At 37.3% G+C, this 23,808-nt stretch overlaps 1 protein-coding gene across 2 annotated transcripts in view; it reads right to left on the reverse strand.

The window, feature by feature from the left end:
• The window catches only part of MBNL1 (muscleblind like splicing regulator 1), a 174,683-nt gene that overhangs the window by 149,666 nt on the left and 1,209 nt on the right, over positions 1 to 23,808 (reverse strand). The window lies entirely within an intron of this gene.

The following is a 23,808-nucleotide window of genomic DNA, read 5'->3' on the forward strand; positions in this document are numbered from 1 at the left end:
TAGTAATTACTAAATACATTACTAAATAAAGTTAGTAAGTAAATAGATAGATAATAAATCAGTAAATTTATTTGGAAACTTAGTCATTTGCTAACAATTTTGCCCAGAGTTCATCCCAAATATTAACAGAGATTTCAGTATACAGCCCACTAAACATTTCTGGAGGCTGTATAGCCATTTCTCTGCTCACTAAGTTCCTAAATAGAGTAACAGAGCTGTTATTTATTATATGGGGAAAACTGTGGTCCAAATGAGTTAATGCAGTCTTCAGCAGTATTCAAGTCTACGTAACAAAAAGCTGAGGTCAGTGTTTCTCAGTGAGGGGCAGCACACTATTGAAATTTTAATTGATACAGAAACAACATACCTTTAACAGAAGCACTGGAATGCTAACACTAACCCATCACGCCTGTGATTACACAGGTATTATAGCTTACAAAGGGCTAAGTTTTAATAAAAAGAATTTAAAGAATAAGACTAAGTAAATATCATGAATATCATGAAGGAGATATGCAAATGACTGGTTTTAGATATACTGCTGTGAAAATAAGATAACTTTCAACCACACATCCTCTGGAATGGAATGTCAGTGTGGCCTGCTGGTAGACAAACCGCAAGGTGCTATGGGTGACAAGTCGCTGCCAAGAAAAGAAAGGCTGTTTACCAACTCAAATAAGTAATTTAAGGTCTGTCAAAGCATTCCTTTAAAATTCTGATAGATCTGATTCCCTAATCATCAAGTGGTCCCTTATTGGAGAAATAAGGAAAGAACGTTAATGATGCACTCACTATGCCCAAACATCAGAATTCCAAAAGCAGCTAACCAAGAGCACTCACATTAGAAAATGATTATGGTCCCTAAGTATTTATAGTTAAGACAAAATAAACATGAAGCCTCTACTCAGACAACGATTAAAAAGTTAATTTTGAATCGATTCCTCTACCCGGTAAAATTTAAAAGGCTTTAAGGTCATTAGAAGATAAATGTATCACAATGGCTCACTGCATTTTGTATACCAGGTCACTAGCTTTGTACCTAAATAGGACTTCATCCAATCCCCACTGCAAAGTCATCTTCCTAGAAGCTTTTCAAGCTCACTATCAAAAGTATTCAACCAGAGGATTTGAACAGAGAAGTGTCTACTTCTCACAAGAAGACATATAGATGGCCAACAGGTATATAAAAAGATGCTCAACTTCACTAGCTGTAAGGTAAATGCAAATTAAAACCATAATGAGACATCTCTTCACACCTGTTATATGGCTGTTATCAATGAGACAAGTAATAACAGTGCAAGAGAGGATGTGGAGAAAAGGGAACCCTTGTACACTGCTGGTAGAAATATAAATTGGTGCAGCCGCTATGCAAAGCAATATGAAGGCTCCTCAAAAAATTAAGAATAAAGCTATTTTAATATATATACATATGCACACAAAGGAATACTACTTAGCCATAAAAAATAAAATATTGCCTGTTGTAACAACATGGATGAATCTTGAGAGTATTGCGCTAAGTGAAATAAGTCAGATGGAAAGGTCAAGAACAATATTTCACTCATGTGTGAGATACAGAACAAAAAGCAAAGAACAAACAAAACAAGCCCACAGAGACACACACAACAGGATTGAGGGAAGGGTGAAGAGGTAAAGGGGGGTCAAATGGAGACAGAAGTAGATTAGACCAGTGGTCGGCAAACTCATTAGTCAACAGAGCCAAACATCAACAGTACAACGATTGAAATTTCTTTTGAGAGCCAAATTTTTTAAACTTAAACTTCTTCTAACGCCACTTCTTCAAAATAGACTCGCCCAGGCCGTGGTATTTTGTGGAAGAGCCACACTCAAGGGGCCAAAGAGCCACATGTGGCTTGCAATCCGCAGTTTGCCTACCACCGGACTAGACCATGGGTAGTGAGGACACAATGCAACATACAGATGATATATTATAAAACTATACACCTGAAAATTAGGTCATAAACCAATGTTACCCAGCAAATTTATATTTTTTTAAAAATATCCAACCTTCAACACCAGCCCAGACTTGCTAGACCCTTCCTTGGCTTTAATTTTATTTCACAGAACTTGTTAGTAGTTGGCATAATATTATGTACCTATCTCACTCCTTGCTTATCATCTACCTTTGCCATAAAATGTACGCTCCGGGACAGCAGGCAGTTGTCAGGTTAGTTCTCCAAACAGAGCCAGCACCAAATCAGTGCCTGGTCCAGAGTAAGCCAACAATCAGTATTTGTAGTACAACTGAATTTCTCCTCAGTATATCTGAATACTAGTTCATAAGGATTTTTTACAAGTTACCATGTCTGAGCCATAGGCACACAATTTAAGACACTGGCAACATCACCTTTATAACTGAAGGAAACCAGCATCAAATTCCACTCATTAGAAAGAATATGAGGCAATGAAGTTAACATTGAGCCATATTTATATTCCTCCTTAATTGTGAAGCCGATGAAAGATTTTTTTTTTTAAATCCACAGAGTAACTGCAAACAGTTACATGTGGCTTTGAAACTTTGAAGCATTTAAACAATCATCTGTGAATTTCTGACAGAATCAGTCTTCAATTCTGGCAAAAGAAGAGAACATCTGCATTTTTTTCTGATGATATTCAAACAGGCAGCCTTTTAATATTTCTCTTTTATTCTAGAAATGAGAAAGTATAATGAAATAACACACCACATGCTACTTTATCGTTTGTCTACAGAAAACATTAATCACATTTAATATTATACTTATTTATTACACAAAAAAAGTTACTTTGTAGGCATTAGGTAGTCATTTCTGATCTGTCCATATCAGTTAGTAACCAGAATACAGAATACAACAAAACTAAGAATGCTGGTATGTGCTCAGGAGCTAAATGGTAGAAAAACCAAATGTCACCATCATAGCAATTTTCAGGAAGATTGGTACATTGACCCAACTGAATCTAAATGTGAAATTAGTATAACAAAACTGTGAACATTAAATGGAATGCAATGCATTGTGATATTGTTATTCCCAATGCAATTAAGTCTATAGTTTATTTAAATGAGTTATATTTTATTTGGGCCAAAATCTTTAAATTTCAACCTTTACAACTTCTGAACAATATCACCTAGCTTCTTACTGCGAATGGTGGTATCACTGCCTAAAACATTTCTAAATATGACCTTCATTGCCTGAGAAAGGACAGCAAAATCACCTATGCTTCCCTAATAGCATTATTGCACAACTCAAAAATAAGTGTGACATTGACTAATGAGAGAACTGGGAAAATGTTCCTGTGGACCTTGTACATCACTGAAATTAGCTGCATGTGTAGCTCTTTGCCCCTCTGTTCCAACTTTTCTTCCAAGACAGATGTCATCCTCACAAGATCTCCATAATCAACTTACCCCTGTTTTCCATTTGAGCATGCTCAATTAATTGAGATAAATTATAAACTCAACATGTAAAGAAATTTTCAAATTCAGGCCAAGATATAAAGCATATCTCTATTGGGACCAGATCATCATAGGTGCAATATTTTCTAGAGCTCCTAAACATTTAATGTGGCAATAGCCCTCAATACTATCAACTATATCTGAGTTTAAAAGCTTGATCTTAATAGATAAATCTTGAATTTCCAGATGTCTGATAAAAAACCTAACAGTAATTTCAATCTAGGAATTTTCATTGGCTTATTTCTACTAAAGAGTGCCCAAAATATGTTGCTTAATTATTAATCATTATGAGAAAAGTATATAAAAAATCTGTTTGTAGTTAAATAAAGATCTAAAATAATTACTCTTCAGAATACACTAAATGAAATCAGTTATGAATATGGTATGGTATTACTTGAATATATCCTAATTAAATGAATTAGTGGATTTCCCATAACACAACACAATGCATAAACATTTCTCCTTCTATTTAATCAGTAAAAGTCCCTATAGTCTCACATATGTAGCTCTTATTGAAAAGTTTACAAATATTCAAGCCACAAAGTTGTTACACAGTTTAATGTTAGAATCCTATAGATACTTCTACTGATTGATATGTTTGATCTTAAAGATTACCTTTTTAACAAATATCAAAAGATCCTCTTATTAACATAGAAATATCAACTGAATTTATTCCAGTAACAATAAAATAAGAGAATCTCAGTTGAACTTGAGCTTTTTTAAAAGAAGTCACAAATTCACATATCCTTACATACAAACAAGAATTGTTTCTCCTAATAGTGAGTCAAGACCCAGTTGTTTTTCCCTGGTTTAAAGGAGGAAGATATGTTACAAACAAAGACATGCTTTGACAACTATTATTTTCACTTCAATGAAGCGTAAGTATCCTTTCGGGAAGGTTCTACCGAAATTACAGATTTAACTAGGTCTGAGATGTTGAAAAACAACCAATTAGGCTGATATTATTGCAATTGCTATAGAATAACCCTGAGCTTCACATTGCATTTTGCAGAAGCATAAAATTTCAAAAGGCAGCCCTGCAGTTCTTTAAAAGGGTGGTAACAATACTCTCAACAATTAACTATTTTTTTAAAAAAAGGGTGGTAACAAGGGGGCATATTTTGTTTGTGCCTATTTCAGTATTTCTTATAAGGCTTCACTTATAAAAAAGAAAAACATACTGGGAGGTTCTACAAATCTGAAAAGATAAGATTAACTGGATAAAAAGATAATCCATCTCCATGATAACTAAATTTATATCTATACATAAAAGGTTTACCACAGGGTGTCTCAACTCGAAGTCCTTGAATATCTAACAGACTTAAGAACTGAAGTCTCATTACATATGCATTGAACAACAATGCAGAACTGGAATCTGTGAGTCATTCATTCCCAGTAACTTTGCAAACATACATGAAAATACCAAGAGTTGTAAAATAAAATAAAAACCTACCATGTGGTGTGATTAACAGTGTGAAAGTAAAGGATCTCATATTAGAAATGTAAAGGCTCAAGAGCAAATTAAAATTTCAACCAAACAGTGTCTATTTAAATTTTGAACCTATTTTCTCTTTACATATCTAGACTTTCACATCTTCAGTGACCACAATAACCTGAATTATTTCAAAGTCAAATAATTAACAATTTGTACTCTTAACTATAGTTCTGCTTTTTTATGTATTAAGTTTAGGTATAAATTATAAAGCTATTTCCTATATAGATATACTAGTAAATAATAATGAAAGAGACGGTAAAATAGAAGGTCAAATGATGAACAGAAATCTCTAGCAAATAACTTATATAAATTACATACATTAATGCCATATCTTTTTCCTTTCTTCTTCCCTTCCTCCCTCTATCTCTCTTTTCTTCTCTCCCTCCTTCTCTCCCTCCCTTCCTTCTTTTTGTAGTCTTAGACATCGCTAAATGAATGTTTTCACTGCAATAAATTTAAAACAAACAGAAGAGTTTTATTGGAAGTCAAACTGAATTTCCCCTCCATCTACTGCCAAATCAGAACCCTCTCAACCCAAGGGTAACAACTATTATTAGTATGATGTGTTTAGTCCGTTCCCTATTCATTTACCTACACATATACACGTGGTTTATCATTTTACAGAAACGATAGAAACATACTAAGCATATTATTCTGAGACTTGCTTTCTACAATATATATTAATGACCTTTCTTTGTCAATAGAAATATATCATCATAAATGCTGTTTAACAACTATGTATTAGCCCACTATATGTCCATTTTTTACTAGTGGTAACCTATGTTAATGCCAATTTTCATTATTTTACGCCATGCTGCAATTGTATTAACCAACTATGCTTACATTTGAGTGGTTTTAATAATATAAATACTTTGAACATAGAGTATTGCATATATTAACTTTGAACTAGAATAACAAATTTCTCCCCCAAAAATGTTTACCAAAATGTACTTCTACCAACAATGACTAAAATGCTTTTCAATGTCTGTTAAATCTATGTTAGACTTTAAAACGATACTACCTCTAAATCTAGATTGTAAATTTCTATTGTGGGAATGGGCAAAAGATATATGTCCTTTTTCCTACAAATAGAACGAAAGCCTTGTCATTGTATTTTGCAAAATATTTTGAACTGTTAGCCCTTACATGGCAACTAATCAATGTAAACATTTGTAAAATCAGTTTTTCCACTCCTGTTATTTCAAAATAAATCAGTTCACTCCTAAAACAATCATAATATGTATATTTTGTAATTACCTGCCAAAGGACAGGGGCTGAAAGCTTGAATACTAGTAAATTTGGGGGGTGACAGTGTATCAAAACAAACAATATATAACTTACTATTCTTATTAATAACAACAAAATGTGTAGTTAGTAGTCTGCAGGGCATGTTATATTTGGAAAATTTCTGACAGCACAATATCTAATGATTAAGGGGATGTGTTTTTTACACATTATTTCTACTAATGTCAGAAAATATCCTACTCCACTCCCTCCTTTTTTAGACACTAATTGACTAAAGGAAATGGTTTCTGACAACGGCTATAAATAATGCAAGGCGTTATCAAACTAGCTAAGGCACAATAAAAGCGGTGAACTCACAGAGGCCCAAGCATACCCCTCCACCCCCACCCCGTGGTCCTTTCTCCTGGGGCTAGGGCTCCACTTGCATCATTTCTGACCCTGGACTGGAGTGTTCTCCTGAAGTGCCATGTGCTTCCAATTAAAAGAACCAAGACAGGTAGATGCTTTTGGCTGACCTTTGCCAATGGACATATGCCCTGTTAGAAAAGAAAATAATCTCCCTTCACTTAGCCCTCTTCAAACAGTTCTCTTTCAATTATTAAAACAGTTCAGAGAATAAAGAAGTACTTGAAACTGGATTTTTCTCAAAAGACTTAAAATGCTTGGTTGGCAACGTGTGGATAGGTAGGTCCAATGCTTTTATTATCTTTTTGTCAATGTGATTTTAGCATGTTATCAACAGTATAAATAAAGTCACCCTTCTCAGGAGATGAGATCCAAGATTTTATTTGTAGGATGTTGTACTTTCCAAAAGAGTAAACGTACTGAACACCAATGAGCAAACTAACACGGCAGCTTACGGTTGGACTCCTTTGCTAAGTAGAAAAAGAACACCCCTTTCTTAATTAATTGTTCCTAAGGTGGTGTACATTCTGAAAATGCTGTAACACATGAGGAAATCCAAAGAGCCGACTGCACCCTTCTAATGCGACAGTCATTAAAGGTCTATGTGTCCCCAGCAGCATTGTATGCACTTAAAGAGCAATAACTAACTTTCTAAGGTAAATCACAATGCATTGGTAGCTGGCTAAAAAACCCCAAGTAACCGCCAACAGTTTATCAATAGCAACACTTTTTGTTCTGGGATATAAATGCTCCAGAAAGAATCTTCAACTATCTGAACAGTCAGCTGGGAAGGACTATTAAAAATACATATTCCGCCGAAACCGGTTTGGCTCAGTGGATAGAGCGTCAGCCTGCGGACTGAAGGGTCCCGGGTTTGATTCCGGTCAAGGGCATGTACCTTGGTTGCGGGCACATCCCCAGTGGGAGGTGTGCAGGAGGCAGCTGATCAATGTTTCTCTCTCATCGATGTTTCTAGCTCTCTATCCCTCTCTCTTCCTCTCTGTAAAAATATCAATAAAATATATTTTAAAAAAAAATACATATTCCTGGGACCTATCCTAGTCCTACTGAGGCTAAAGACCATTTTAACCAAACTCCGTAGGTTATTCTTAATTCCATTAAATGTTGAATCATAATCAACTGAAGCTAAAATATTACTCCCACCAGCAATAATTTATTATATTTCTACCCAATAATTTTCTAAAAAAACAATATATGTCCTGAAAAGATGGCTAGTTGGAGATTTGGTAGCATGCCTTTTGATTATATTACATCAACTAGATAGAAAACTGACATACCAGCAAAATGTTATGCAAAGTTATATTAAATTCATTTTTTAAAATATTATTTTAAATCAGGCACCATGCCATGTCTGCCCCTCCACATCAGTCTAAGATACTACTCACCATATCATATTACTCTTCATGTCTCAAAGCACTTATGTTATAGTCCTGCTCAACAACAGTTCACTCCCAGTTAGCATGCAAAAATATACTTTGTAAAAAGAATCCCCCTGCCTCCCGCCAGTATATCTGAAGGATTAAACTGGATAAATTCAAAGAGGGATCATAAAGCAATCTTAAAACTTTCTATTGCCCTGGTCAGTGTGCGGCTCAGCTGGTTGAGTATTTTCCCATGCACTGAAAGGTCGCTGGTTTTATCCCCCAACAAGGCACATACCCAAATTGCTGGTTGGGTCCCAGGTCAGGGCACGTGCGGGAGGCAGCTGATTGAGATGTTTCTCTCTCTCCCTCTCTCTTCCTCTCTCTCTAAAATCAATTTTTAAAAAGTCTCTATTATATTTCAATGTCAAATGCACCATCTATAATAATAGAAGCATCATATGCTAATTAGACTGGACGTCCTTCTGCACATCCTTCCAGATGACCTTCCAGATGAAGCCAGGGCTGCTAGGGAAGCCGGTGCCAGAAGCCAGGGGAAGGAAGGCCTAATCTTGCATGAATTTCGTGCATCGGGCCTCTAGTTTATATAAAAACACACATACATAAAATAAATACTTTAGAGATGGTGATATTTCATCTCCTTATTTCATATTTATAATAATAATTTATAATAGTATAGTTATTTTTCAAAAAGATGAAAAAACAATTAAGCAGCTAATATAATCACTACAATATCATAAAATCATCATTAATAAAATATGAAATAAGGATTATTATATGTATAGGTGTGTAGATATGTACAGATGTTTGTGTGTATGTGTATGATCCAAAGAATAAGAAAAACTTTAACATAGAAATTAGTCAAATCATGTTCTTCACATATAACTAAAATATAGCTTTCTATTTAAATTCAAGTAAAACCTCTGTGTTAAACTTAATAGGGGGGAAAGACATAAATAATGCTTTAATCTTCTCACAATAAGTACCACTTTATTTTAGATAAAACTACAAACTATGCTCCTTCATTAAGTAATAACCCTTTCAGAGATTAACTTTTGGGAAGCTGGCTTGTGCTACATTTCTTTCTGATTTATGTATAAAATCTGCAAGGTGTTCCTCTGGTTCTTTAATAAAAAAGTTTCTACTGGAGGAACCAAGTAGAAAAATTTATTTTTCCCCAGAACTCATATATTCTGTTTTTGTTCAACACTAGCAGATAATATTTTATGTTTTGGTATACAATTTCCTTCACCTGAATTTTGCCACTTACTACTCACACCTCCAAGCGATGGTTATATCATCTTGCCCACCTGTGAACAAATAAAGTGAGGCTTGCATGCTTAAGTGACCAACTCACCAAAGCCCCCTAAGGTAATTAAAGGGAAGAATTGGGACCCCAAATCAGGTCTTCTGATTCAAATCTGAAATTTAATTCACAACACATGCTGACAATCTAATGCCAAATTTTGTGGAAATGACAATGACTACAAATATAATAGAAGCCGTAAACCAGAGAGATTGGAGGTGGAGCAGGATATGATGCAGTGGCCCGACTGCATCACTGTGGTTTGCTCTGAGATGTCAGTGAAGGAGAAAGCCTTGCGTATAGATTCTTAAGGAGATAAGATGATCCCTCTATGGAGCTGAGAGTTGGATGTTATTGTCTTTGTACGTCTATGGAGTACACACTGGACACTAAGGATATATACTTAGAGATGTGAAAATTATACACTATGTCTATCAGTTTTTTCTTAGTTAAGACTGTTAATCAGTTTTAATCCAGTAACTAACACAACACAGGGTTCTACTTAATAAGTGATTTAAAGGTTGTCTTTGAGCATGACTTCATTTTTGTTTGCCTTCTGAGCAAGAAGAGCCTACATTTTCTTCAGAGCTTTCATTAGAGGAGGTCAAATTGTATCAGCAGGAACCTACATAAGTAAAATGGAATTCTGCTCTGAAAGTATAAAACTAAGTGTATGTTAAATAAGTATGCATACAGTAAGGCTGACCTATATCAGCTACTAAAACAGTATCTGAAAAGCAGTAAAGGAGATGGAAGAGCTGTCTGGAACACTTCTAATCTAAGCCATGTAAAGTCAGATTTTTGACAGCTGTTAACACCATAGAAAAGTATATTAGGGAGAAAGCACTCAGGGTTTGAAAAAATGGCATAAATGATACTTTTCTTTTACATGTACCAAACCTGTTCTCTTTCACTAGTATATTAGTTGCCTTATGACAGAGAAATGGTAAATATTGAATTCCTTTCTAATAAGAAAGCCCAAAGTCAAAAGAATAAAAAAAAAAAAATGCAATCCCAGTTCCACTGCCCCAAAAGATCTCCTTTGAAAAAAAAATGCAGAGGTTGTTCTAATTGTGCTTCATGGGTTTTTTGTTGTTGTTGTTTCTTCCTTCCCTACTACCCTAGAAAAAGAAATGTTTTCTTTCAATCCAAATACATACTAGTACATCCAACACAGGCAATAATCTTAAGTGGATAAGCATATTCATTAAAAATAAATAATCTATCTATAATAATAAAAGGGTAATATGCTAATTAGACCAGATGTCCTTCTGGACATCATTCCTGATGTCCTTCTGGACAAAGCCAGGGCCGGAGAGAAGCCAGCCCGGGTCCCGGGTGCCAGAGGGAAGCCGGTGCTGGCAGCCAGGGGAAGGAAGGCCTATTCTTGCACGAATTTTGTGCATTAAGCCTCTAAATAAAATATGTATTGATTATATTAATAGTTTATTGACAACCCTCTTTTGTAGCCTAGACAGGGGTGAGACGTGGATCCAACTTTGAAGAATTTACTGCTTAATCTGGGATGTAAAACCAACCCACAAATAACTGTACATTAAAAAAAGGGATAAGTATACTGCAGAGATATCAATAAAGCTTGGTAAGTTAGAGAGAGATGTCAGGGGTGGTTTCACAATAGAAAATACATCTGAGGTAGGCCTAGAAGGATGAGTGAGTCTCATTTGGATACAGACAAAAAGGAATGGCAACCAAGACTATGGTAATATCACATGCAATGTTTTCCATATCCTGAGAGCAAAGGTAGGATACAGAAAAGCATAGAATGTGAACTCTGGGGAACTGGTCTGTTTAGAGCACTCATATGAAACTGGACGGCAGGAGATAGACCTGGAATTTGGGTCTGGACACAAGTCAGTAAGAATTCTGCCTTCACTTCTTCATTAACTGGAATACATCCATGCCAAGATTTCACCCAAGGGCAGAGCCAGACTATTTAACTAAATACCCTAAGGGCTAAGAATAAGACTATATATGGGATAGGAGGAGATCTTATTAAATAAACTCAGGATTTTTCTATTTCCTAAAGCTTTTGCTTTGGTTTCCAGAAAGCTGACGAGATAAATTTAGTGCTCAATTTCATCTCAAGTATTCGTTTCATCTCTTTTTCTTCTAATTGATTTGTTATGTCTCTTCTTTACAGTCCCCTTTTACGAGCACTTGACTGATGTAAGCCAACTCAGATCCTTTTTGGATGAAGCACGCATCATGCATAAATAAAATTAATCCACATTTGTCATGGTACCAGGTAAGGTTATAGATGCAACGCCAAGTTTCAGAAGAGAAAAGAGACATTAGAATTTACCCAAGTAAAGCTTGTTCGTTATACATTTCCTCTATGAAAGAGGGCCACATTGAACTAGGAGACCCCATTACAGCAGTTAACAACTGCCCTGAAAGGTATGTACAATGGTTGGGTTCAGCAACCTATCTTCTTGCCCGGCTGTCCAGTTCGACCTTCCCTGCGAATCCACGTTCTTACTCTAATGCCAAAATGACCTTCTGAAACGCACAAGCCTCAAGCCTGCAGATATTTTCAGCTGTATCAGCCCTGGCTGTCACAGCTTTCTGCTCGATACCGAGTGGCAAAACTGGAGCCTCCTGTACTCGCCTGACCTTTTAAACTCACAATGTTGTGCTGCCACTCAGAGCTGCGTTTTCTCTTCCTGCGTGTTCCTTTGATACTATGTCTCTTGCTAAGTTGGAAAGCAGACAGCCTAAAATGGCACTTTTACATGCACATACTTTGCCTATACTCGGTAAGCCTAACTTGAATAGAGGCTTTAGAATAAATATTTGCTGACTTCTAGAAATAATATTGTTTTAATCACTGAAAAGAGTATTTAAATGTTGTGGCAACAAGAATCATAATAATGTCATTATTTCTGCAATGGCCAATTTCAAGTTTGAGAGATGTCTACATTTTATAATTGCACCTCTATAATTGCATCTGTTTGTGTTAACTATTATATATTCAATGCCTAGCACAGTGCCTAGAATATAAAAGAACCCAAATTAATATTTAAGCAAATGTTGCAGAATCTGCATGCTTAATTATACTTCATTTATCAGAGAACCAGTGAACTGAAATATAGGTGCTTAATTTTCTTCCCCCAAAATTAGTACATCAGCAAGGAGTATTTCTCTTAAAAATTATGCAGGAGAAAAAAATATGCAGGAGAATTCTTAGTACATGACAGGAAACTATTTTTTAAATCCATTAATGTCAGGTCATTAACAAACAAACCTGTTGCTGTGTGAACAGGTTAAAGTTTAATATCAATGGAAGAAAACAGCAATGAAAATCAACTCATTAAGACACAGATTAAGTTTCTTAATAATGCTATCTATCAAGTGACCTCAAACCTTAATAACTATTACAGAGTAATAATATATTTAAATTTATGCTTGTATATCAGAGTGTCTTTTGTTTCTACTTAGCATCTCTGGCATACTAGTAATCATTTCAGAGAACCACAAAATGATATTAAACATAATATTTCAAAGCAAATTTACAAACTCACACTAGTTGGTGAATGTATTCCTTCACTTTGTATATTTACTCTGTTCCATTCTTAGCTATAACTTACGCACTACTTCATAATCCTTCACGGAATATACACGTACAATGCATATAAGACACATACATGCCCACATGACACACACACAGACGTGCTCTCATTACTCCACTAGGGTTTGGGAAGAAAGTGAGAAAACATCATCAGAAATCTCCAAGCGAATGTCAATTCTCAATGACAGGTTTGATTATGTTAATGTTGGCAACAGGTTTCTATTTTTCAATGATGAAAGAAATGAATTTAATTGTCCTAATGCTTCCAATAATGCAGTTGAATAAATTACAAGAGCATTTGCAACACTCTTTTTGGATTCAAGATATCTCCTACGATGTACAACCTAAAGCCATCCACTTGAGCAACTGGCAGAGTGCTATGTCATTCACAAGTGACATCAGAGCTGCACAGGTGGTAATGATTTTGAGTCTAAAAGTAGATTTTGCTGATCTTGGCAAGTGCCGGGGCAGAGGGTATTAGGTGCGCAAACCACAGAGGCAGATAAGGCCATTTGATACGGCCCTCCCTTCCAAGCCAGTGGAGCTTCAAAGCCTGTTCCATCTTCTGCCTTTTTATGGCCACAGTGTTTTAAAACTCTTCTTTCACATTTTCTCTCCTTCATGTCGTCTTTCTAAAAGTAACCTGGATTAGACCTCAAATCCATATACTCCGCGTAATCGTGTACTTCATTTGTACCATACTCAGGGAAACAAACAGCAAGACTCCTGGGTTGAGACCTCAGCACTCAGAGTACCTTGCTATTTGACCTTGGGCAAATTAACTGACCTTAACCGTGAGGAGCCTCCATATTCTCACCTGTGGACTAGAGAGGGACAGCAACTCATAAATCTCACAGTGCTGTGTCAGAGCTAGACACGGTCACGTAGAGGAAAGAATAAGTTCCTACCAGATACACAGCTATTTTTATAGTTATGATGATGGCTCACGGTCTGGTCTTTACTGACTCTTGTTTTGTTTTCATTGTTTCACCATGAATGAGCCTTATCCTTTAGGCCATACACTTCAGAAAAGCATAACTTGAGCCTTAATTTCTCTTGAAAATTTTAGTTGACATATGATCATCAACTTTTTTATAAGCGTTGATGAGTAAAAATGAATCATGGTGAGTGATAAAGGAACACTTCTGACTCTTCTAACCTAAAATGCAGATTAAATCCTGGACACAAGGAACAGACCAGACCCTTCACAGCTGAATGGGGTCTTACAGAACACGCACCGTTGCACCGTCACCGTTTGGGAGTTTGGAAACTAGCCCACAAAGTACAGCTTTATTTCCTGCACATGAAGAAAAGCCGGAGGAAAAAGAGCATCGTGTGCACATCTAAAACCCTTTGTCATTAAAGTGAAATACAGCTCACCTCTCGCTTATGGATTTTTCTCTTCTGTGAACATAAAAGTTGCAGGCTCTGAAACTTGACTGGCAGGACTGCGTGTTTTAATCTCACCAGGAGTGAGCATGAAGAAGCTTCCAATAAATTATATGTACCACCTTTGTCCAAAATACCAGCAGCAGAAATAAATTAATCTCTTCTGTTTTGTCTAGGGTGACACTGTGTTTGGATCCTGCTTACTTATCAAATACTCAAACAGAAAAATAAATGTCTTAAATACTGGACTTTAATAAATGATGAGTTGATGTGGTCTTCTGTCTAACGTACAAAGTATAGAAAGAGTTTGTGTGTCTACTGGATGGTTTTTGGAAAATTCCACACTCTGCCCACGAGCAGCCTATTCTTGGCTCTCCGTGCCCACTTTGTTTTGCCCGTACGTTTCTTGTGAATATTTCAATCGCTAACCAGGAAACTGCTTCGTGCACAGGGCACATCCTACTTACCTCTCCACCCTCTAAAGGACACCGCACTCAACAAATACCCACTCAATAAGAGTGTTTTCCTCTGAGGCCCAAAGCAATGGCGTAAGATTCCTCTGTTGTCCTTCTCTAAACAATATACAGTTTTACTTGGTATGTGTTCTAAATAACTCTAGGAAGAGGGGAATTTGTTAGCAAAATGCCGTGTCTCCGGCAAAACAAGGCTTCCATGCATAGATTATCTTCTCAAGTCATAGGCTTTGCCATTTGTGGCGGAGAGCACAGACCAGTGTGTGAAAATGATGCAACAGGAAAGCATAAAAGGACCACGTGAGGATGACCAATGAATTTAGCATGCACTCCGCAGTCACCCCTGTTGTTTCTTGGTGAAAACTGTATGACATTCCATTATTGGTGAGAAAGTACATTATCTTCTGGAACTTTGCAAAGCTGCCTCTGAAAAGGATCCCAAACGGCCAAATGCAATTGTCACACTACTGTAAGCCCTTATCATAGCTGCTGAAGACAGGAGTCTAGTTTGTTGTTTTGTTTTTTATAAATCAAAGAAATGAGTATAAGCACTTGTCAAACGACATGCCATTTCTAATCCAACCTTAAAGCTTTAAGACAAAATTTTATTTGTATTACATTAAATGTATCCCTTCTTGACTTGTGTCAGATGTTGTATGAGTGAAGTTTTTAAATTGCTGGATCATAACTATACCGCATTCACTCTTTAGGGGAAATAAAGAATGCTGGGGTTTTTTTTTTTAGTGAGAAATGACCTGGCTGCCATTCAGTGGGGCTGCTCACCAGCTCTGTGAATTTGGATATATAGGCCATCTTCTCTGAGTCTCAGTTTCCTTATCTCTATCAAGAGGATGAAGGTTCCTGCCACAGAGGTCTGTTCCCTAATTGTTTAGCACCACGGTAAGATTGTGTTTCCCAAAAGAATGTAAGCCAGCAATGTCTCCTGCAGAGAAGATGCTCAAATAAGTAGCCTCATTATTTCCACCTGTTCATGCTGTTTCTCTCCATATTCTGTAGACTCTGTAATCTTCCTACCTACGTCAGGTGTCACCTCCGCCACACAGCATGCCCTGACCATTCAGTTCCACAAAGGCTTCCTTCTTCAAAGTTCCTCCCTTGGTACTCAATTGTACAGCAGCAATACCCAATTATACTGTTAACTTTTCTTGTCTTTCTCAACAACTACATGCCAATTATATGTCAATTTCTCATCTTTCTCCCCAATTATAAGCCAGTTACATGTCAAAGAATATAAACTATGTAATTCTTCTTTGGAACCTCTTCCTTAACTCTAACAGGTGCTCAAAATAGGTTTGCTAATTAACTGTTCAGCAAAACACGATGGATGAAGTGACTTGCCTATATCACCTTGTTGTTAAACTTAGTAAAATAACTTAGTAAGTGAAAAGACCTCAGCAGTTAAATTTTATACTCTGTTACTGACAAACAGACACAATTTCTTCCTATATTAATTGCTCCCAAAACAATATTTATTTTAAAAATCCAACCCTCAAAACTATATTTCTCTGACAAAGTCATTCCCCACATGTAATTTTCAGTAAATATGGTCCCTCAGAAAACAGTACGCAGAATTCTATTTGTATATATTTTACCAATAGCCTCAATTATTGTTCTGGACATTTCAAATTATTTTTTGGAAAGGTAATACAATACCTCAGAGAGTCTCTACACCTGGATCCAAGACTTGCCTGTATTCTCTGATGTTCACTTTTGCTATGCCCATCCAAACTCTTAGAGTCCTCTGGATGGGGTATTTAAGACCAAATGCCTTAAGTGAAATGCCACTAAGTTGACAATGCAGCTTTCCCTGAGACATTTGAGCACTGAAACTCAAATAATGGCTGAAAAATAATCTGAAGTAAAATTTATCTTGAACACAGAAGACAAAGAAGAAGTTTTTGTTATAATACTTAATATTTAATCTTAGTTACTTTAAAATGAACATTTTCTAAATATTATCTTAATATCAAAAACAGATTTTTACCATATCTTTATAGTACAAAGCAAAATCCAGATGGGGGGGGGGAATGTCTAATAACAGAAAAAGCCATGTTCCACGTCTAAATAAAAGGTGAAATAAAGCACTAATGATAATTATTTTCTCTGGCTCTATGTAAACATACTATAAAGATATATAAACAGTATAACATTTAAGTTATATTTTGTGGATATAGACCATTTAAATAAGAAATAAGTGATAAATCTTTTTTTCAAATGTCTTGATTTCATGGGAATTTCTCTATGTATATTAAACATAATATAACATAAGCTATCATTGCTATGATATTTTCTACTGATATGTTTAAGCCATTAACTTGCAAAAGCATGTGATGACCTTAAGTAAAAAGGCCCATGAGTGTCCTATAAAGCCTCCTATTCTCCTTGAAATTTAGTTATCTTCACAACTCCAGGTGACTGTGAACTCAATGTAACTGCTTATTTATTCCCATATGTAAATCATTCTGTTGTCCAGGAAAAAGAATATCACAGTTATACTAACACCTCCCCTAAAATAGCAAGGCCTGAGAGGTATAAACATCAAGCACATTGAGTACATTGCAATCTGGTTTTATCATGTATCTCCCTGCCACCTGGTTCATCGCTGAGCCTAGGTCACACTGGTGTTCTGCATGAACATTAGTGAGACCAGGACTGCCTGCCAACCATGAGGCCTTTCCTAGCAAATAGCAATCTACCCCTAAAGATGAAATTATGCTTACTCTGGAACGGCCTGTTTGGGTTAAAGAATTTGGTGATCTTCTATGGTCAGATCCTGTGCTTTAAAGGAGTCTGACACAAAACGAAATGTTTTAAGAATTTAATATGTATCTTCTATTTAAGCTTTCATTCCTGATAAAACATAATTTGAAGTGGGTTTCTCTTGCTGGTATTTTAAAATATAGTTATTTTTAAAATAAAATGTCTCACAAGTAGCAATATGATGAACAGGGATAACATTAAAGTTTAAAGAAAGAATGTTAATGAAGTTTTAATAAATATTACTATATTTTTAAATGATTTTGAATACCTCCCATCACTTTTAATGCCTACATATAATCAGTTGCTACATCCTATGGATCCTAAGCTTGTCACTTTTACTCCAGCATACGTGGCCTCTTTTCCATTCCCTCATTTAGTCCCTCATCTCTATTCTACAATCTCTACTTCATTCTATATGTGTCCTACTCTTCCTCTATAAAATGCGCTAAATCATAACTCCTGTAAGGTTGCTTGCCTAACCAAGTGTCTTCTTATGTTCCCCGTTGTATCAAACATACTAGCTGCTCTTCAGTGTCCTCCAAAATGTAGTTACCCATCTCCCTTTCCCACTTGATTCCTCATTTCTTCCTACCTACTAACGGCCTACCCCCCAATGCCTTTTCTTTCTATCCTCTTAGTTTCTACCCATTCTTCTAGAGTCCCCTTAAATACTGTAGGAAACATGACTAGAATACTCCAAAATGTTGATGGTCTCAATCTCCTACCAGCACCCAATACAAGTATTTTTTAAATCTATTTTTTATTCTTTTACATCCCATCATGGGTTCTTGAATCAGGCCATCTTGGTTCACTGCTTTGTTGTGCTACTTTTAGTTAAGTAACCTTGGGTATCTAACTTGCCTGTGCCTGCTTTCCCATAAACTGTGGTATTAATAGTACCCACAGCATAGGGTTGTTCTGAGGAATATAGGAATTAATTCATGAACCTTAATCTGGCACACAGAAAGTAGTCCAAAATGTTAGAAATCACTGTTATAGATCTTACCATCCTCACTAGTCTTTATTTTTATTAAAAATATATTTTATTGATTTTTTTACAGAGAGGAAGGGCGAGGGATAGAGAGTTAGAAACATCGATGAGAGAGAAACATCAATCAGCTGCCTCCTGCACGCCTCCTACTGGGGATGTACCCACAACCAAGGTACATGCCCTTGACCAGAATCGAACCTGGGACCTTTCAGTCCGCAGGCCGACGCTCCATCCACGGAGCCAAACCGGCTAGGGCATCACTATTCTTTATATAGCATTGAAGGCAAGACAAAAAAATATGGTTAGAAATATGGACATCAAAATAAAGAAAAAGTAAATAAGACTCATAGCTCTACAAAGGACAAAAAGTGTTTTCTAGTCATGCTACTTAATCTTTAAGATAAAGGTTATAAGGCCTATTTCCCAGCTGTAAAAAGCTTAGATGAGATATGTTGTAAAAAATATATGTATAACAAGTAGTAGCTTCTACTATTAGTAATTATTTGTGTGTTTATAATTTCAGAGCTGGACAAATTAAGGAACGAAGAGTCAATGGTTTTTTGCAGGCTACACATCTAGTCGGATCTGGCGCGGTAAAATAAAATCTATACATTGTGAGGTTGTCTGTGCCCCTCCCCACACCAAACTCTATTTTACTCCTTTCAAGATATGGACAGAAATTCAATAAATATATAAAGATAGAATAACGTAAAATGCCAATAGTACTGAGTCTCTCCTACATGTATACAGTGCTGCACTTTTCAAAACACCGACCCCCGGTGGTCATTTCTTGTAATGCCTGCACTGGGGCTTGCAAAACAGATGTACGTAAGCACAGTGTTACAGGAATGGATGTACCCCTTCATAGGCATTTTGAAACGAAAATTTAGTAAGCAGAAATATCAACAGGGGTCTTGGGTTGGAGAATACTGAGTGTGGCAAGTTCAGTCAATGGCTCCCAGCTTTTCCCTACAACTTTTCCCCCCCAGCAGGCCCTGTGCCCTCCTATTCCTTTTGTCACTTCACTTGACTCCCACCACCCACCCCAGACTATCTATCTACTTCCATGAGAGTTATCTATCCCCATAGAGCGCTGAAAGATCACTGTAAAAGTAATGCTCTCTTATAATCAGGTAAGACAGAAACAAACAAAACGTGAATGTATCATTACCACGGATATAGGAAATCCAGTGTCAAAGATCATTTTTAAACATGAATAATCATCTCAAAGAGATATACTGGAATCATAAAAAATATCTAATTAATAGTATGTAGAAAATTGCAACCATGTATTTGCTAAGTGTTTCTCCAAGGGTATACAGGAATGTATGTTTTTATAATATGAAAAATAACTGCAAACAAATCAATTTCCCTACTTCAAATCTAAAAATACAAACTATGTCCGGAAACATGGAATGTCGTATGTCAGTAGCTCTTCTTGAATCCTCTGCTTTGCAATCATTAATTCTCCAATCATTAATGAGCATGCTTCATGACTCATCAGAAATGATCTTCAGTGTTCACAGGGATCCTGGTTTCCTCACGCTCCAAACATGTGTTGAACACGAATGGCAGCTCTGCCTTATACAGTGGGGGACAGACTCAAGATGACAACCAGCCAAAGGCAACTCTTCTGAGGTTCCCAGTAAAATCTGCCCCCCTCCACACTCACACATACCCCCAAAAACCCCACTATATCCTTCCTGGCTTATATCTTTGGCATCCTTCAAGGAAATAAAAGTAAGCATACTTTATATAGTTAGAAAAGAACTGCTTTTTTTTTTTTTTCAGCCTAACTCTCACTGCGCATAGCAAAATGTACTTTGGTTATGAAAAAGGAATGCTTCCAGGACCTATGCCATTGTGCTTTGTTTACCAGTCAGATGGTTTTTCAAGGCCGTGTTCAAATTATAAAGATACCTGTGTATGGAAATTCTTCAAGGCCCATAACATTGCCGCAGAAACCTATTTTTACCTTTTCTAACGTTCCAAACAACACCCTCTTCCCTACAGATGCAAATTTCCCATCGTCGTGAATTCATTAATCTTTGGTTAACCTTTGGTCAGGAGTTTGGATTTATTTGGTGTTTTTAATTTTCCAAGGAAAGAAAGTTATAGCAAAGGAAAATACATATTAAGCATTTGAAGATAACTGTTACTTACCGAAAGCTCTGTTCTAAAATAAATTTGAGAGACTCGTTCATGTTTGGTAACTTTGGGACAATGATAACTATAGTGTCTCTAAATGTTCCTAAGTAACAATCATACTCTATTCTGGCCTTTGAGAGGTGTTAACACTCATCCCCTAATTATAAGTCTTTTCTGTGTTATTACTTCCTCACCATTAAGTCTCTAAACTAAACAGTAGTTTTGAGGAAATAAAAATAGATGTTAGGTGGTGTATTTTCTCAAACTTTGGTTACAATGGATAAGAATGATGAGGAATGTCTACATATACTAAAATGCGTTAGCTTGAAGAAAATAATAGTTCATTTTATTGTGTTTTGACCAGCAAGCTCTGTAGGCTTTCTCCGAGTCCTGCTCTCCGCCTTTATTCTAGAACAGCACTGTCCAACCGAAGTGTTATGCAAGCCACATCTGTTATTTTAAGTTTTCTAATAGCCACATTTGAAAAGTTAAAAAAAAAAAAACACAGGTGAAATTATCTGATAACATATTCTATTGAAACAAATATATCCAAAATATTATCACTGCAACCTATTTATGATCAATATAAAAATATCAATCAGATGTTTTACATTCTTCCCTTCATACAACGTTTTCAAAATCCAGTATGTATTTTACACTTAGACTAAATCTCGATCCAGACCAGCCAAATTTCAAGTGCTCAACAGCCATAAGCGGCCAGTGGTTACTATACTGGACATTCGACACTGCCAGTAAGATGAAGCTTTGTGGCCTAACTGGCCACACGCTTTAAAATCTTCTTGTGTAACATCCTGGATGATCGGTATTGCTGTTAGTATTTTATATACTGAGCCAGACATTTCAGTAAATGTCTCTCACTTCCTTCTTTCATTCCCCAGGCCCACATATCTAGTGCCCATACTCCCTTTCTTAGAGTATAAGAAACCCTCAACACCTATTCTTTTCGGCTTCTTCTAAGCCAAGATCTAAGATGAACTCTAATCTGAGCATCTTCTAACAAAGCAGACAGCCAGAAGGTGCAGCCAGGCTATTCTCTCTCTGTTTCCATAAATAGATATATCTCACACAGGCCTAATGTATGGTGACAATGATAAATGCAAGGACAGTTTAGTTTTGCTTACAAAGAGGATAGGAAATTTTATGTAATGAAGCAACACACCTCCCTCAATGAGAAATACAGTTTTACACTTTGCCCTCCTTCCCCCGCCCCTTCCCCCAGGAGATACCTTGGGATATTCTGTTCATTTTCTGGAACAGAACCCAGTATTTCATTGCATAGGAATTCTGTGCCCAGAGGAAGAACAGAATGTTGGAACCAAGATTTAATGAATTCAACTTGGAGTCTACGTTTGCCTCCAATGTGGGAATGTAAACACACGCGATAATATCTCAAACCATAAACCATTTTGGATTCTCTGTTGGCATAGCTGCCGAGAGGAGCATCGCACTTGATGTGTGTCTGCACGCGAATTTGTTCTTAGTTACACGAGGAGGAAAACTAAACTAAGCACACGGGAGGTTTTCTGCGTCTCTCCGTAATAATAAGACCTGATGAGTATGTCTTGGATGACACTGTAATTACAGGCGGATGGATGGGTGAACAGGTTTTCTGGTGCTGACCCAACCTGTTCCCTCAAGCACAAAAGGCAACTTTTGTAGTCCTCAGAGAGGAACCCCCTCCCCCCCATTAAGCAAACAAAACGAAAAACATCTACATCTTGTGAGAAGTTCTAACACAGTCATCAAACAAACGTCCACTCCCATGCAGATACAGAACACAGACGAAAATCAGACCACGGTGGGTTCCTCATAAAAACAGTTTTGAGCTGTACTTGTCACCAGCTTTAATAAAGCAAAGAGACAAGTGACAACGATGCGCTCTCTCGGGCTACCAAATAACTGTATTCCGTGTCTCTGGCTATAACTACCCCTCAGACATCCTACATTTTGAACTAAATACTCTTAGGACGAATTCTACGCTCCTTAACTTTCATTTTAACTTGTCTGGGTGATACTGCTTTATCTCAGCAAGGCAAACAGACACACCAACGCTCTCAGGAACCCACACAGAGATAACATGGAGTGTGGATGGCATGCTGGTTTAGAACAGTTGGGCGATAAATGCCCCCCGTGTATGCACAGGCACTGCGTTCAAACCCAGGACGGAGGGACACCGCGTGCACCGGGGCAGCATTTCAAAGCCCGTTGCAGAGGGCCTGCCTCTCCAAAGGCGCTCATCGCGACTTGTCTCTCGGTGTAACAATTTGGTGAGGCAATCCCTCAGAATACGGCAGAGTTCACCTTCCATGGCTAGCGCATGTGCCTGCGCAGGTGGGCACGCAGAGCAAAGGCAGGGGCAATAACCTTGCGGGCAGCTTCTTGCTCAACCTGAATCCTAGGGAAGCCCACTCCACGGAAACACGTCACAGACACACGGCAGCTGCATAGGCTCCCGGGCCCGGGAGAGACTTAGAAACACAATTGCTCTTCTGGCAACACCCCTGGAGTTGCAAAGTGCTGAGTGCGGGGCAAGCATAAGCTCCACCATATACCTGCTCATGTTACAGGCTCCGGAATCAAAGTATTCTCACATGACACACGACTACCAATAACAGATTCCGGCTCCGTTAAAAAAAAAAAAAAAAAGAAAAGAAAAGAAAGAAAGAAAGAAAAAAACGGGGGAGCGGGGAGCGCTGTACATATTTGTCCTGCTTTTGTCTAAAAACCTGAACCCAAGTACTAACTACTTTTCCTACCTTTCCACCTTTCAAGGAAACAATTCAATCAACCAACTGCGGCTCCACCCCGAGAGCGCCTGTACTTACTTTTCTTACCGCTTTGAGTGACGCACTACAAAACGGTGGGGGGCGGGGGGACAGGCGCCCGCTCAGGCAGGGCGTCTTCCGCCCTGTAAACTTGGCAAAAAGGCAAACTGGCCTGAAATACAGCGCTCTCCATATAAGGAAGCCCAGCTAAACATGTCATGCGTAATTTATGGGTAGCAGGCAGAGAATTAACCTTTGCGTGCACATATTCGGCCCAGATGCAAACCGGGCTGGAGGGCAGCCCCAGGGACAGGGATGCGGGGTCTCTGGGGAGAAACGGTGGCTCCCATCG

This window comes from Plecotus auritus (assembly GCF_963455305.1).
Source record: "Plecotus auritus genome assembly, chromosome: 2".
In the NCBI taxonomy this organism is placed as follows: Eukaryota; Metazoa; Chordata; class Mammalia; order Chiroptera; family Vespertilionidae; genus Plecotus; species Plecotus auritus.